This window comes from Sander lucioperca, chromosome 21 (assembly GCF_008315115.2).
Source record: "Sander lucioperca isolate FBNREF2018 chromosome 21, SLUC_FBN_1.2, whole genome shotgun sequence".
NCBI classification, from domain to species: Eukaryota; Metazoa; Chordata; class Actinopteri; order Perciformes; family Percidae; genus Sander; species Sander lucioperca.
The window spans coordinates 9,854,528-9,871,154 of NC_050193.1; the positions used below are offsets into that span (position 1 = coordinate 9,854,528).

Below are 16,627 nucleotides of genomic sequence, written 5' to 3' on the forward strand. Positions count from 1 at the left end.
TTGTTGCACTGCACAGCTCTCTCACTGCTGCAGCTCCTCTTTCACCTTGTGTTCAGGTATCTGTTTTAGCTACAGAGTGTGACATCTTTTCTTCTGTACCTTTGTTTGCACTCGCACATGCGCAGTAGCTCAGATCATAGATCATGTCAGCTAGCTCCATAGACAGTAAAAGAAAGGCTGTTTCTCCAACTTCGGTCAGTTACAAGGCAGGATTAGCCAGGAGACTTCTTCTAAACGAGGGCGCACATCTTTTGTAGATTATGGTGAACTTGCGTGTGTTGTAGCAGTGCTTTGCCATTGAGAACGATAACGGTTGTGGTTAGCCAGCTCGTTTCGGCTAGTGACGTAGAAAGCCGTGCAGATTTTGAACAGCTCACCCAGAGACTGAAGGCAGGACACATTCAGAAACCGTATCTCACTCAAAACAGCATGGATGGATTTTTTTTTCAAAGTTTGTATGCGTGTGGAAGCACCAGAGACACAAAATAACACCCCAAATCCCAGAAAAAGTGATTTTTTCATAATATGGGCACTTTAATGTTACTTATAGTTTAACTCTACTACATTTCAGATGGGAATATTGTATTTCTTAATCCAAGAAAGGAAGGACAGCTGCAGTTTTTCTCTTTTTTTCTTTCGTTGCCTTACAAAATAGTACCTATTTAGGATCCCTTGTCATGTTTCAAATGTCTATGAGTTGTTAGTTCAACAAGGTTTATTGTTTAAGGATCCCCATTAGTCAGCTGTAGTGAAGACTATTCTTCCTTGGGTCAAGGGTAAATCATTATACTAGGTGATTGTTGCTAGGGACACATTTGAATCGGGCCTCACGGCTTGGCATTGGTGGATGAGAATTTAACCCGTTCATGGCAAATTTCTACAACGTATTTCCACATTTAGGGCGTTTTCACACATTAAAGTCCGAACCAAGGTCCGGACAATGGTTCATGTTTTTGCCGCAGCTCTTTTTGTTTTGTTGTGATGTTGAGAAGCAAGACACGGGAACTTTCTTTCTGGAGCATTTATTCAGAGACAAACGGAAACCTACACTGTACATTTAGTACTGTTAAGAAATTCTAAATGACGTGATCGTTTGATTTCTGAGGAGGAAGGAGAGGCTTGGTCCAATTGAAAGATTAAGCAAAAGGTTTAATAAACAATATGATGAAAATGACAAGACAAAAACCAAATGTTGCACTGCAGCTGACAGCGGACTGAATCATGCTTCTCCTTATGGGAGTCACATAAAAACAGTCTTGTGACATGACAAAACAATACACTGTAAACAGCGGTCTGCAGAACCTGTTTCCCTTGTGGGGTCACAGTTTGCAGCCCCGAAATCACCTCTGTTTCAGAATTATATTCCTGTGGAATTGTGGGTGTTTCCTTGATTGAAAACTCTCCCAGTATAAAGACACACCTCTGATTTTTGACATCTTATCAACTGTAACACCTGTTCTAATCAAGTCTGGCCCAACAGGGGATGGCTCTCAAAGCTGTTTGAACCAGGGGCGATTCTAGGATCTGACCTTTGGGGGGGCTCAGCCCCTAATGAAAAGTTGCTAGCAGTTAAGCTAGGGGGGTCCGGGGGCATGCCCCTGCAAGATATATATATTTTTTAAACCCTTAAATCATGACTTCTTGTGAGTTTTGGGGGAATAAATAGACAGATTGAGACATGCAATTATGACAAACTATCAACAGATTCAAGGCATCTGCTGTGAAAAAAGATGGCAACTACAAAGCATGATTATTGCAGCACACATACCCAGAGATGTCGGACTGGGGGGGGAAAGGGGACCGAGTACCCAGGGCCCTCATGTGAGGAGGGCCCAAAAAGATGCTAGAATGAATAGTAATAGTAAATAATAATGAATAGCTGGATGCAGGGAGGGGCCCATAGAAAATGCCTTTCTACAGGGCCCAGAATTTTGAGCTACACCCCTGCACATACAGTACCTTGAACTGGTAAAATAAGCCTTAACATATTTTTAGACAGGATTATTCATGTTTTTTCTGCTGTTAATTTTAACTTTTTCATTTACATCATTGATAGAAACTGATATGGTTATACAGCTAAATGATGAATAATCTAATATAATAATGCCTCAGAACCAGATGGGGAAAATCCAACATCTCTTTTTCTTAAGAGCCTAGTCCATGAAATGCATATGTAAATATAATGTGAATGGAATATTTTAAGTGTTTTAAATGTTTTTGCCCATACAATATGTCCACTTTCTCACCTGGTTCTTCCAGGTCCCTCTCTTTGTCCACTCTCTCTCCATCCTGCTCTCTTCCTCTACCCCCCTCCCTCCGTCATATCACTGACAATCACATACAAAACATTTTGTAATCAACTAAGAAATAATCAAATAAAAGAGAAAACAAAAACACAGTAGTCCTACTATATATACACACACATATATATATATATATGTGTATATATATATGTGTATATATGTATATATATGTATATATATATATATATTAGGGCTGTCAAAATAACGCGTTAATTTCGATTAATTAATCTGAGAAAAAAATAACGCGTTAAAAAAAATAACGCAGATTAATCCATTCCATATTAACGTTTGACCCGGAGCCGTTCTAGCCACCATTGGACTGTAAAATGAAGGAGGGAGACGAGAATGTGCTGCCTGGATCATTGATTGGAACATTTACATATAAAAATCTTCTTCCTGCCAACCCTGGCTACCAAAATCTGGAGCCACTGATATGTCTGCACTTCTCTCCGATGCTCTGAAGACGATACAGGCAACACAAACACCGCTGCATGTGACGCTAGTTAACACTATACTCGACAGCAGCTAACGTTAGCCTACCGCTAGCTAGTTAACACTATACTCGACAGCAGCTAACGTTAGCCTACCGCTAGCTAGTAGCTGGATTAAACACAGTTACAATGCTGACAGCTAACGCTGAACGGTGTAAAGTTTGACTGTGTTTTACTGTAGAGGACTGTGACTCAACAGCGGGATGTAACAATCTGCAGCTGCCGTCGGAAAAACAACACAGACGGTGCGTTCAATGAAACATGTAAACTACAGCTTAGTGGTGCATTTGAAGTTATTGTAAATGTCCTTGGTGGTTGTTTTTGTCGTTCAACAGCAATTTACTAGTGAAATAAGTTATTGTTATACATTATTATTAAATAATTTCATTTTCACCATATGGCCTTAGCAATAAACAAGCCGTTCTTTAATGTCACCGACTGTTGTTTAGTACCCTTTGTTTTCTTTTCTTTTTTTACTTTCTTAAAAAGTATCGGTTCAGGCACTGTTAATTATGTATGCGATTAATTTCGATTAATTAATCACAGTCTGTAATTAATTAGATTAATTTTTTTAATCGATTGACAGCCCTAGTATATATATATATACATACATACATACATACATACATACTGTTAGGATGTATTTTGTGAAAGTGTTAAGAAAAGGTTTTAGAGTTCATGGGGCTGACCTCAGTGCCTCTGTTTCCCTGGGTTATGAGAGGCCATCTGGTTTTACAGTGATTAGATATTATAAAGGAAGGGTGAGAAAGAAACTCTCTGATCAGGGGAGGGAACGAGGCAAACAATGGTCAGCACTATGCAAGCGCAGGATTTGTGACACTGTATGGAAATGACCTGGCTCTCATGAAAACTCCTTAAAGTTTGCTGAAGATTAAAACACAGGTGTTCAAAATCCAACAATAGCGGCTTGCTTCTTCTGAGCTGAGAATTGGAAGTCAAGGTCATGTTTTTATACAGTGTTACAAATTAGTCAGGAGCCGGCTGGAGCCAAGAGATCTGGACCGGATCCAAACTGATGAGGGCACCACCAGGGATGGGACAGAAATGGATAAATAGACAGTATTTTAACTTAGCAGCACATGATGCTAGGGGAAACGCTGTCGGTCCGTTAGGAGATAGACTTTGTCTTGTATCAGATCCATGTACATGTACTTGTATTCTGCAATATCATTCACTAAACTTGTTATTAACTTTAACTGGACGAATCCTGGTCTTGATTTGATTCCTGAGTTTTATTTCTCTGATCTACCAGTAAACGAACACAAAATGGTGACCAAAGAATTGGAGTCAGATGAAGTCTGGCCTTTTTAGGGCCAGACTGGTCAAATCAGTCACATTTTAGACTGAAATCCTACAATACATACATTCTAGATTCGAACCCAGAACCTTCTTGCTGGGAGGCAGAAGTGCTAACCCTAGAGCCACCATGCACTTCAAGTACCTTAAGCGTTTGGGCTTAGTGCCCTAGCTTTTTCGTGGCAACAGCGGCAGCCATCCTATGGAGGCTGCAACAATGGTAAGCCATCTGTGGCCATTTGCAGCTGCACAGCGACAACTGAAGGTGATCCAAGGAGGGAGAAGGTCTCTTCCTTACACAAACTAAAATACATATCATCTTTTATCTAGTATCATATTTGTTGTACACTGTATATTTCCCATAACTCAATTAAAACAGATTTTATCACATTTTCCCACAACATTCCCTCCTTTGTGACTATAGAGTCACACTTCCATAGTTAAAATCTGTCGTCCGTTAACCTGCTTATTACTGCAACATACATGTTGGTGTTTTCCAAGCCACAGTAATCGTTACGTGATGATTATCGAGGAATAGGGAAACTTATCAACAGATGTTAACTCATTGCATAACACCCGCCTCTTAACCTTTCTTTGTTGGACAATCAGGGTAAAGGAGGCTGTATCATACATAACCTTCCCAATGAGTATACAAAACATTATATTTAGTTAATATTGCAAAAAACTGTTTTTGGTGCTAACATATTTAAACAAGCATAAACAACAATAACACATTCTCTGAGGCCAGTGCATATTGACAGATTGTCCAGTGCTTCTATCGGAATCTGTGCCATTGTTGTGGCTAAGGATGTTGCTTGTGCCTCTGCATACTCTATGGCACTATGGGCTTTCTTTATCTCCACATCCTGTGCCCTAATGATCTCCAGGCACTGGTCATGATCCTTCACCATACTCCTCAGGTTTTTACGTTGCTCGATTTGATTGCGTTTGTAGCTCTGTACTTGCTGTTTTCTTCTCAGGGTGCGAAAATAATGGGCGTTCACGAGTGGTAGTTCTTTCATCATCCTCCTGAAATTTTCTGCTGGCATGGATATCACTGGTCTGTCCCATTCAGACACTGGTAATGTTGGTAGCTTGTGGGGCTGTGGACATGTTCCCCTGCGTCTCAGCCATGGTGCTGTCATCATTATCCACCGTAGTTTCTGATGATTCGACATCCCCATCTGCTTGGTCCTCAGGTCTGGTCATCCCTCTTGGTCCGTCTCTCGGTCTCGGCTTTGGAGCTGGTTCGGCTATGGTTGGGTGTTGTAGGTCTGGTCCTGCTGGAGCTGGGGCTGGGAGGATGTGGTGCACTACTATCTGTGGAGCATTTCCCATAACTAGAGCTCCAATTGATGTTTTCTGCCATATTTGTCTATTAATAAGAAATCAGAATTAGTCAACACTCAAATGTAAAATTTCTTTTAAAGTTTTATTTTGTGGGTTAGTCATGCACTAGGTCTGTTAGCATGGGAGGGTGTTAGCCTGCTGAGTCAAAAGGAAGTTTCCACTTGCCACTCGTCATATACTTGTGTTACAGCCTATCAGTTGTCTTTTTGTCTCGTTAGTGGGTTCTAGTTCCATGTTCACATAGATTTCCTCGGTTGAACGGTTACTTTTCACCTGTTGAAACACACTTTTGTGGATTTGACACATGTGGGTTAGGTTACTGGACTATTCATTTTCCAGCTGTTCGAGTGGAAGTCCTTCAACCGGACCTCTGAGAAAAGGGGACAGGCATGGGGTGTCCCGTGAGCATTTCATGCGGGGTTAAGTGCGTGTTAGTACATGTTAGTACATGTTAACATAGACATTAGTGCTAGAGGTAAAGCCGGCACTCAGAGCATACCTGATTCTGTTAGGTCACTGGTTCTCTATCATCAGATGTCGGAATGGTCCGTCCGGTGGTGGAATAAATCGCAAAAAATTCTAACTTTTCTGCACAAACATCGCACTCCTGCAGCATCCTATCTACTGTGGAGGTGACCACTATACCGCCTGCAGCCGTCTTATCACTCCCCCCATTGCGCAGTGATCCAATCAATGCGCATTTCTGACAGCAAAATGTAAAAGAGAGATTGGCAGTAGAAAGAATTTTAGTCTGACATCACTTTGGACACCTGTCACAGGCATATTTCACTATTTTAGCACATTTCCTATCCTTAGCGTTTAATCAATTAAATGTTTATAAGGTGTTACTGCCTTTTTCATTCTACTACCACTGCTGTTACTGCTGCATAATCTACAGCCTTCATATAAAAACAACTTAAAACGTTCAAATGGTAACTACTAAATATCCATCTTGGATTAATTGTGCCAGTTGAAATTCACAGTTAATGTTTTAAATAGAGGTCAACCGATATGGTTTTTCTCTGGCCGATGCCGATCTTTAGAAATCAGGGTCAGCCGATTGCCAATTAATGCTGCCGATTTATTTTGGCCGATATTTGGCCGATATGTGCTTGTTTTTAAACCTCTATTTGAAAGATAAAATGTAACACTAATATACACAGAATTTCTCAACAAAAACATTTATTGAACACTTCACCAATCTACACTTGTAGCCTATACTTCAATTAAAAATGTATAATGTAAAAACATACTGTATATTGTATAAATAACGTATGAAAAATATATTAAATAAACGAAACAGGTAAGAAGAAAATAAAATTTGTCAAATAAACCTTTCAATGAAAAAATAAAGTTTAGTGCACTTAGCAGCATTTATTAAACTTCTGAGAATACAAATCTGCAAACTTCACAGAAAGTGACGTTATTATTAATCTCAACACTATTTCCTCCTAACTCCTGTTGAATCACATAAGACTAGGGCTATCTAAAGTCAGTTCTTGTTCACCTTGTTTGTTAGATCATTGTTCATTAGTTTAAGTGTTTTATCTGTGTTTTGGGGACCCTACTGTCAGCCTACATGTCCTGTTGATTTCCAGATTTCTGTCATTCAAACAACTCTTAGTTGTAATTTAAAACTCGTCCAGCCAATTTAATAAAATTAAGGGTTTTATTCGTGCTCGAGTCCATTGATGCAGTTAATGGATACAGGCACGGAGAACTGAAGGCTCTGTTAGCAACGATTAGCTCCGTTAGCGGTTAGCTCCGTTATAGGAGTGGATGAGACTGCCACGGACAGGGGTAACAACCAGACTCTGATAAATGACATTCGGGGAGCTTCCACAGCGGTGTGGCCGCGGTGTTTTGTACGGTTTTATTAGTACAGTTAATCCCAAGGCAAGAACACCAGCAACATGCTACTGCTAACGGTAGCGTCTGAGCCTGAAGTGACTGTGCGAGACACACTGCGCAAGAATTCACAAGGGGAGGGGCTGGAGGCAGCTGGTCTGGGCGCGCTGTAAAAAATGTCGCCTAGGTATTCATGTTTTTAACACTAGGCTGCCCACAGATGCGCCTGCTTATTAATCGGCTTGATATTGGCCGATGCCGATTATGTAAAAAATTGCCAAAAATTGGCCGATTAATCGGTCGACCTCTAGTTTTAAAAGCTATTATTGTTTACACTTCGGCAACATAGGATGAATAGTAATAACTAACTGTGAGCATTAAACACACGTATGACAATGATCTTTTACAATATAAGTTTGTGTAAGTATTTGAAAAGAGAAATATAGTTCAAAATTGTATTATTATTAGTCTTTTATAGTAGTTATTAATGGTGTTTTTATATTAAGATTTAAACAATGACTATTTTATTTGAAAACCTTTTATAAATCCAAAACTGAAATGGCAAAATTTCAACGAGTAGATCAGGGGAGGCCCAAAGGCAGCTCCCTTTTTCAATGTTATTCGCACAGGCTGGGCTGATTTAACGCATCCTACGTTGTGTTCTGACCAAACTTCCTGTTACTTGACTTCCTGTAGCAGCTTCTTCAATAATAAGATAGTTATACCAATTTAATTTTACTTAGTCAATAATTTCTCCATAGTTATGGCATGAAACAATCGGTGGGAGACTTTCAGATGGGACAGTAGATTTAAAACGTTCACTGCAGCTTTTTACATTCTCACTCTACTTCATATAATCTAGTAGTATTTGTGCAATCCAATTTAAATTGACTGTGAATAACTACACCTCATCAATTTCCCTGGGGGGACCAATACATTCTTCTTACTCTAATTTTTAGTAGGTTATATTTATAAACCCTTAATCTTAACTCAAACACACTGGAAAAAAGGTAGAGCATGCTTCTTTTGACAATATATAATTTTCAGGGGCCTCCTTCTCCAGCAAAATGTGTGGATTTTAACACTTAGGCATAGCTGCTGTTTTTTATCATGCCCACAGGTGCAGATTTTGTCTCGACCCTCTGGCTCCTGTCCTCTGAGCCAGATGATGTTTTCCCTGTCTGCCTTTAGATTCTCATCAGCTTAAGGTTCCCCCTTGTTCTCTTGATATTTCCAGTGTCTTTGAGGGAGTTTCCCTTTTGGTCGTTTGCATAGCTTGATGCTGCAGTCCGGAGCCTCCTCCTCTGCTTCTTTGGCAGACAGGTCTCTGAGTGTCTCATAACTGCCAGCTTTGCCTCATAACCAGACAGAAGTTTCTGCAGTCATATTCCCCAGTCCCTTGATGTCAGCTGCATTTGGATGCTTGACCTGGGAGTTGCTTTACCAGTCTGTCTGAACATAGTTCTTTACAGAGGGTCATCCTCTGGGTCGTTGCCAAACTCCTGCCTCCATTTCCTGTGGACTTTTGTAAACTGTCCCCAATTGGCTGTCTTCTGAGCATGGCAGGATTTATTTGGGTTGGAGATGTAGTCCTTAATGCCAGCCACAATGATGCTCGGTAGTGGTTGAACTCACTCATGCTAACTGCTTCTTTCTGCATCTTAGAGCAGTTCTTTAACCTTCTGGTCCCGTGTCCTGGAAGCTTGTGTGTTTGCAGACTTCTTTTTTTTTTTTTTTTTTGCTCTTGTTCTTGTTTAATCTGCTCGTAGTGTCTGTAAATCCCCAACACTTATCCAAATCAAAAGTCCCTCCTGTGGGCCACAGATCGGGAAACTTTTTGTTTGCGGTACCCACTTTTTTGAGATTTTCCAAATAATATTAGCTTTCACTGGATTCTGTTAGCACAGCATTTTCCTCTGCTGTCACTTTTGGTACTGTCATTTTCACCTGCTCGGCCTTCCTCTCCAGTGTGTATGATAGTGTGTTGATGTTAGAATATTGGGTGTATTCTACTTGTATCTGTGAGTCGATCCTGTTCTTTATGGGTGCGGAAAAATTGGACTGATTTCTAGTTAGCTGCGCTGTGTTTGTGCTAAAATGTATGGTTTACTCTTAACCCAGAGTGCTGTGTATGCACTGTATATGTGTCTGTGTGCGTGTGTGTGTGTGTGTGTGTGTCTCCCTAGACTTCTCTGTGTTAATTATGACCTATGGCCGCCTGTGACTAAAGGAATTTCACAACCTGTCAACTAACATATTGCTTCAGGTGTCAATTATCTTATGACTACAGTTTGTATGTCTTGACTTTAAACAACCCACCTTAACTTTCAAACTGTAATCCATAACTCCTTATGATAATTGCCACAAATCACAATCAAAGCATTTTAGTACCCATTTAGTGACTAAATTGTTAAACTAAATTTCCCCATGTTTTAGTTAATTCAGCTCTAATTGTTTTTGTACTTAACCATATGAAAGTTACTTTACTTATGCAGTGATAATAATATTCCCTTAACCTCTGTCCACATAGCTCCACAAATCACTCTGCCACTCTAACAACATACCACAACTATGGTCTGTTTTACAATATTTTTAACTCAACTATCAGCTGGCTCGACCACCTACAGTCAAAGCTTTACTATACCTTTCCTCTATAAACTATGTTTCTTTGATTTTACTTATATTTTGTATGTATTGCCCTCTTCTTCCTGCTTCAAAAAACCCTGACGACAACTATAAAATGTATCAACATGTAATTTTATTCGTGCACTTTGAGCAGGCTATTTTTCATCATACAATTTGTCTCATCTCCGTGTAGGTTACAGTCTATATTTAAAAAATAGCTCTTTGCAGCTTATTTTCCTTTTTTCTTCTTCCACAGACACTTGGTAACCGTACATGGTGACTGGTTCCCTTCTCAGCCCTAGTCTCTTCATTTTTCACAAAAGTTGAAACATCTAATTGCTCATTACCACCAAGCTAATGAGTTTTTAACTGTTCCTTTTCTATTTCTATTTTTTGTATGCTCCATACATAACACAAACATAGTGTATGTAATTATGCTATTGACTCGATTACAACCTGTTCCTGTTATCATTACTGGGTGTGGGGCTCATTTGATGTTTGCTATGGCTCTTTTGCCGTCCGCCATTGTCATAGTTATTTTCCCCCTATTTGGGGACATTCTTTATAATTCCTCTCATTCTGACGTCATCCCTACCTGCATAATCCAATCTAGCACTTACTTTTCCCTCTGCTTGTTCTTCCTTCTCTTTTATCACTTTATTTAAGACATAGTAGTTTAGCATTCTTGTTTCTCTTTCTTTCCATACGTTCACTTTCCTGATCCTTTTCATCTTATTCTTACATAAACCTGCCTTAATGTTCCACTCTCATTAACCGAAACGGTTTGGTTTTTTATTTACCTTCTTTTTAACTCATTCTTTATGGTTTCTCGGCATTTATTCTTAGGTTTCACCTCTTCCCAGCATGTCATATCAAAAGTACCAGGCCTCCGGCCACTGATGGCTGCCTGGCACCCTCTCATGCCATTTTTCATGTAGCTTAAAATTTGCTTTTTTATTATTAACTCCACTGGGGCTGCTGTGCTGTTGTTTGTTTGAAATTTGAAATTTTCCCTTGTGTCACTCCCATATTTGCAACTTTTGGGTGCTTTTACTTCTACTTTGAGATGTCCTGCCTTTCCCTTATAACTCAATTATTTTCATAATACCAGGCCTCAACTTTTCCTGTATCCTGATTATCCTGATCCCTTTTTCTTTTCCTTTCCTCTGTATACTAATGCAAACCTTTTTACTGATTTCCTTCCTTTTCCTTGTTTTCACTAGTCCTGGGCTGTAAGTAATATGCGCTCGTGGGCCCTAAGGCCTTTGTTTCGTTTTACTATATAAATTCGCCCTGACAGGTGTTATGACTCTAAACGGTTGTGCTATACTACCCGCAATTAGTGCTCTATTTGCTTTTGTTTTTCAATCCAAAAATCTACTGATTAAATAAAGTTTACAATTGCTCAGCTGTGTATTCTTATCACCGCACAACTTTTCACTTGTTTGAGTGTGTATGTGCGTGTGTGGTAGTGTGGGTGTGTGTGTGATATATGTGTTTGAATGCGTGTGTGTATGTGGGGATGAAAATGTGTGTGCGTTGTTGTGTGGGTGTATGTATGGGTGTATGTAGGATATGTGTGTTTGAGTGTGTGTGTGTGTGTATGCTGTGAACTCTGATTTTACACTCGCCTTCAACTTTTTACCTCGCGCCTGTCATCTGCGCGCTTCCATGGCTGTGAGTTTTTTAAATTATTTTTCTTTGGCCTTTTGCCTTGCGCCTGTCATCCGCTCCTTGACGCTTTTGGCTTATTGTTTTTTTTTTTTTAGCTCTAATGGGCATTCGTATCAGACAATCGTAAATTCTGACTCTTCCTTTGCTGGTGGTTTCTGGTTCTACCAGGATTTTTCATTTACCACCCCCCTTTGGTCTGTAATTATTTCAACAACGATCTATCCCTGGCACCGAAGTTTTTTCTCTTGATCTCCTATTTTTCTGACCAACTTTTTCTTTGTCCCATTGTCTGCTTTCCCTGAGTTCTACCTCTTTTTATTTATTCTTTTTTTTATCTTTTTACCTCTTTTTCCTTATTTTGTCATTTAACTTAAATGACCGCGCTTTTTCGTGCCTTCGTTAGGCAGAAATAAAGTTTATCCCTTAAACTTTCTTTAAGGACTCTTTCTTTTAATCAACTTACTGTTACCTTCTCTTACCCTCTGACTCTTTCGATGATAATTTTCCTGCCTGCGCCTCCTTCTGCAGCTCCGCGACCTTGACTTTATCTGCGGTGCTTCAACAGAGGCACAGAAACCGAAAAAAATACCTCTTTCTTTAATCAACTTACTGTTACCCACACATCTTCTACCCTTCTCTTACCTTCTGACAATCTTTGACCTTACTCCTTACACCTTCAAGTTGTTAATTTTTAGCAAACTCAGCCTTTAAACACACTTTCCAAACTCATGCAGCTCTTCACTCATACACTTCCAAAGACATACAAAACAGACAAACATAAATTTTCCACATCGGACTCCGTCAGCCGTGTTCTCGTTAGTCACTTTTTGTTCTAAAAATAACTTACTTTGTGCCAGTTCCTCTGATTATTTTTGCAGTTAGCGTCTCACTAGGTTCTTTTGGAGAAAAATACATTTAATGCCTCCTGCCTGGGCGAGATCTGCATTCCGAGTCACTCAGAAATTTGCAGAATAAGTTGACTTCTGCTTACCTTCAATTAGAATTATTTATGGGCGCCCTTTGATGTTTTCAGAATGCGAATCCTCCCTGGCTCAAGGTCATCTCTTCTCTCCTGGGTAAGGCTCGCCAATTGTAGAAGTAAATTTTAAATGTCTGCGGCTCAAGGCCAGATAAAGGCACGGACTCCAACGCTTCCTGTAACTTCGCGATTGCTCTTCTTTTTTGTTCAAAATACAACAAGATTAAAAGTCGTAAAACAGTGAACACAGAAGTTGTGGGAGTCAGATGAGAAAAAGAGCTTTAATGTGCACGAAAGTAAATCAACACACAGGAAAGCCCGAGCAAGGTCCGGACATATCTTGCTAACGAGTCCTTTGTCTAACCGTGGATTTCCACAGGATGCAGAACGTCTGCAAACCGGCTCCGCTGCGGAACGGCTGCGTGCTCCGCCGTCCGTCAATACCCACCAGGTCCAGATTTGATGCGTAACGGCTGCGGCCAGCCGACCACGAGATCTCGCGAATTGATGTATGTTCGCGCGATATAACAGGATGTAGTTTCTATAAACAGAACCACAAAACCAACAATAGTTTGTTTCCATCCAGAGGAGTAGAGGGGAAACAACTCTGTGCTGTGTTTTCAAGGTGTAGTGCAGGGAAATATGACCTACCGTGAGCAGGGTGTATTTTATTTTGAAAAGTAACCGGATGTTTTATTTTGTTTCTGTGCTCGACTTCCTGTCCCGCACAATCTGAATTGTGCTGAATTGCTGCGGAGCTCTCCGTCGTCCATCAAAAATAGAAGCTCTGCGTATCTGCTCCAGAGGGCTGCGGACTGACGGAACTGAGACGGAGTAGGGACGCAGACGTTCTGCAGTCAGTGGAAATACACACATTGACTTTAATGGAAACCTAATGACTCCGTCGACGTTCCGGAGACGTTCCGGAGACGTTCCGCAGACGTTCCGCATCCAGTGGAAATTGACGGTTACATCGCCTTATATCGTTCTACAAGGAAGACCCTCCTCCTGTGGAAGCTCTCCAATGATCACCCTCAGAGCATGCGTGTAAATCTTCAATTGGCTATTTTCGAGGTTAAAACCACCTCTTTTGGGATTTTTCCACTAGATGAAGTCATTTAGCTGATCTTGCGCTTCGAGTGCCTTAGGCGTTTGGGCTTAGTGCCCTAGCTTTTTCGCGGCAACAGTGGCAGCCATCCTACGGAGGCTGCAACAATGGTAAGCCATTGTTGCAAGCCATATTCCTCTGGAATTGTGGGTGTTTCCTTGATTGAAAACTCTCCCAGTATAAAGACACACCTCTGATTTTTGACACCTTTATTTGAGTTTCACTCCAGGTCACAGACAAAGGTCGTTTATCATGGTAGTGCCAATTCTATTCAACTTTACAGAGATATGCATTTGCTTTGTTCTAATCAAGTCTGGCCCAACAGGGGATGGCTCTCAAAGCTGTTTGAACCAGGGGCGATTCTAGGATCTGACCTTTGGGGGGGCTCAGCCCCTAATGAAAAGTTGATAGCAGTTAAGCTAGGGGGGTCCGGGGGCATGCCCCTGCAAGATATATATATATTTTTAAACCCTTAAATCATGACTTCTTGTGAGTTTTGGGGGAATAAATAGACAGATTGAGACATGCAATTATGACAAACTATCAACAGATTCAAGGCATCTGCTGTGAAAAAAGATGGCAACTACAAAGCATGATTATTGCAGCACACATACCCAGAGATGTCGGACTGGGGGGGAAAAGGGGACAGAGTACCCAGGGCCCTCATGTGAGGAGGGCCCAAAAAGATGCTAGAATGAATAGTAATAGTAAATAATAATGAATAGCTGGATGCAGGGAGGGGCCCATAGAAAATGCCTTTCTACAGGGCCCAGAATTTTGAGCTACACCCCTGCACATACAGTACCTTGAACTGGTAAAATAAGCCTTAACATATTTTTAGACAGGATTATTCATGTTTTTTCTGCTGTTAATTTTAACTTTTTCATTTACATCATTGATTGAAACTGATATGGTTATACAGCTAAATGATGAATAATCTAATATAATAATGCCTCAGAACCAGATGGGGAAAATCCAACATCTCTTTTTCTTAAGAGCCTAGTCCATGAAATGCATATGTAAATATAATGTGAATGGAATATTTTAAGTGTTTTAAATGTTTTTGCCCATACAATATGTATGTCCACTTTCTCACCTGGTTCTTCCAGGTCCCTCTCTTTGTCCACTCTCTCTCCATCCTGCTCTCTTCCTCTACCCCCCTCCCTCCGTCATATCACTGACAATCACATACAAAACATTTTGTAATCAACTAAGAAATAATCAAATAAAAGAGAAAACAAAAACACAGTAGTCCTACATACACATATATATATATATATATATATATATCTCTTATAGGCTACCTAGCCATTTTCTCACCTTGTTCATCTTGCTCTCTCTGCCCTTCTCCCTCTCTATTCTCCTCACTCCTTTGTGCTGTCAACCAGAAGGCAAATGTAATCAACTAATCAACAGAGAATGCATCGCGTAGGCTACCAAAGGTTATACATTCACCTATTTATAACATATGTGAATATGGGGTTGCTGTTCAGTGCAGTGGGATAATGTTAAAGGCTTATCTTATACTTTATCACCTGAACCTGGCTGTTTTCTTTAAAAAAAAAGAAACGTATATCCATCTATGGGGAAACAGACTGTGAGTCAGGGTTTGTTCTTCCAGTGTTTCAGCTCTGATATGAATGAGTCTGAACTGTAGAAGTAAATTTTAAATGTCCGCGGCTCAAGGCCAGATAAAGGCACGGACTCCAGCGCTTGCTGTAACTTCGCGATTGCTCTTCTTTTTTGTTCAAAATACAACAAGATTAAAAGTTGTAAAAGAGTGAACACAGAAGTTGGAGTCAGATGAGAAAAAGAGCTTTAATGTGCACGAAAGTAAATCAACACACAGGAAAGCTCGATCAAGGTCCGGACATATCTTGCTAACGAGTCCTTTGTCTCATCGCCTTATATCATTCTACAAGGAAGACCCTCCTCCTGTGGAAACTCTCCAATGATCACTCTCAGAGCATGCGTGTAAATCTTCAATTGGCTATTTTCGAGGTTAAAACCACCTCTTTTGGGATTTTTCCACTAGATGAAGTCATTTAGCTGATCTTGCGCTTCGAGTGCCTTAAGCGTTTGGGCTTAGTGCCCTAGCTTTTCTGCGGCAACAGTGGCAGCCATCCTACGGAGGCTGCAACAATGGTAAGCCATCTGTGGCCGTTTGCAGCTGCACAGCGACAACTGAAGGTGATCCAAGGAGAGAAAAGGTCTCTTCCTTACACAAACTAAAATACATATCTTTTATCTAGTATCATATTTGTTGTACACTGTATATTTCCCACAACTCAAAACAGATTTTATCACATTTTCCCACAACAGAACGTCTAATGTTGCACAACAAAATTGGACTCTGTGGTGAATAGGCTAGGCTAATTCAGATATAATTGCCATCATTGTGATCAGGGAATCACAGATTGATTCCACAAATACTACACCTGTAGCCTACTTAATGTGTTCATTCAATTAGATTTAATTTTCACTCCATTAGCCATACCTTTTCAGTGGTTGAAAGTAGCCATACTCTGACGACCGAAAAAGTTATCTGCGCAGACTGAACAGTAGGCTGACTGAGGCGCCCTCGTTTAGGGAATCGCAGATATGCTGTTAGGCTACAACTGAGCTGAGCCTGTCGTCATTTATCCTATTCCATCGCTAAAATCAGGTTTGCAGAAGTAATAACGTTTGAGCACTAAACGATTTCACAAAATCACAATGATAAGGACTTTATTTTTCAGGGGTGCTGAGATGATTTTTAGGGGTGCTTCAGCATGACAGAGTGCTGTCTGCTCTGAGCGCATTCACCATCACTCACTCTCTCTCACTAAGCACCGAGCTATTCCTTAAAGGAGCTTCCCCGGTCTTGTAACACAAGGAGAGCATGCCAGAGCTTCTTGTATTTGGTCCGAAAGTCCGAACCATCCACAAAATG

The 16,627-nt window shown here is 40.4% G+C and overlaps 1 long non-coding RNA gene across 1 annotated transcript; it reads left to right on the plus strand.

The window, feature by feature from the left end:
• The first annotated feature begins 1,061 nt into the window (after positions 1-1,061).
• LOC116059291 lies at positions 1,062-13,995 on the plus strand. Its single transcript, XR_004107281.2, has 3 exons — positions 1,062-1,379; positions 8,633-8,640; positions 13,874-13,995. It is a non-coding gene; the product is annotated as an uncharacterized LOC116059291 (long non-coding RNA).
• Positions 13,996-16,627: the final 2,632 nt, after the last annotated feature.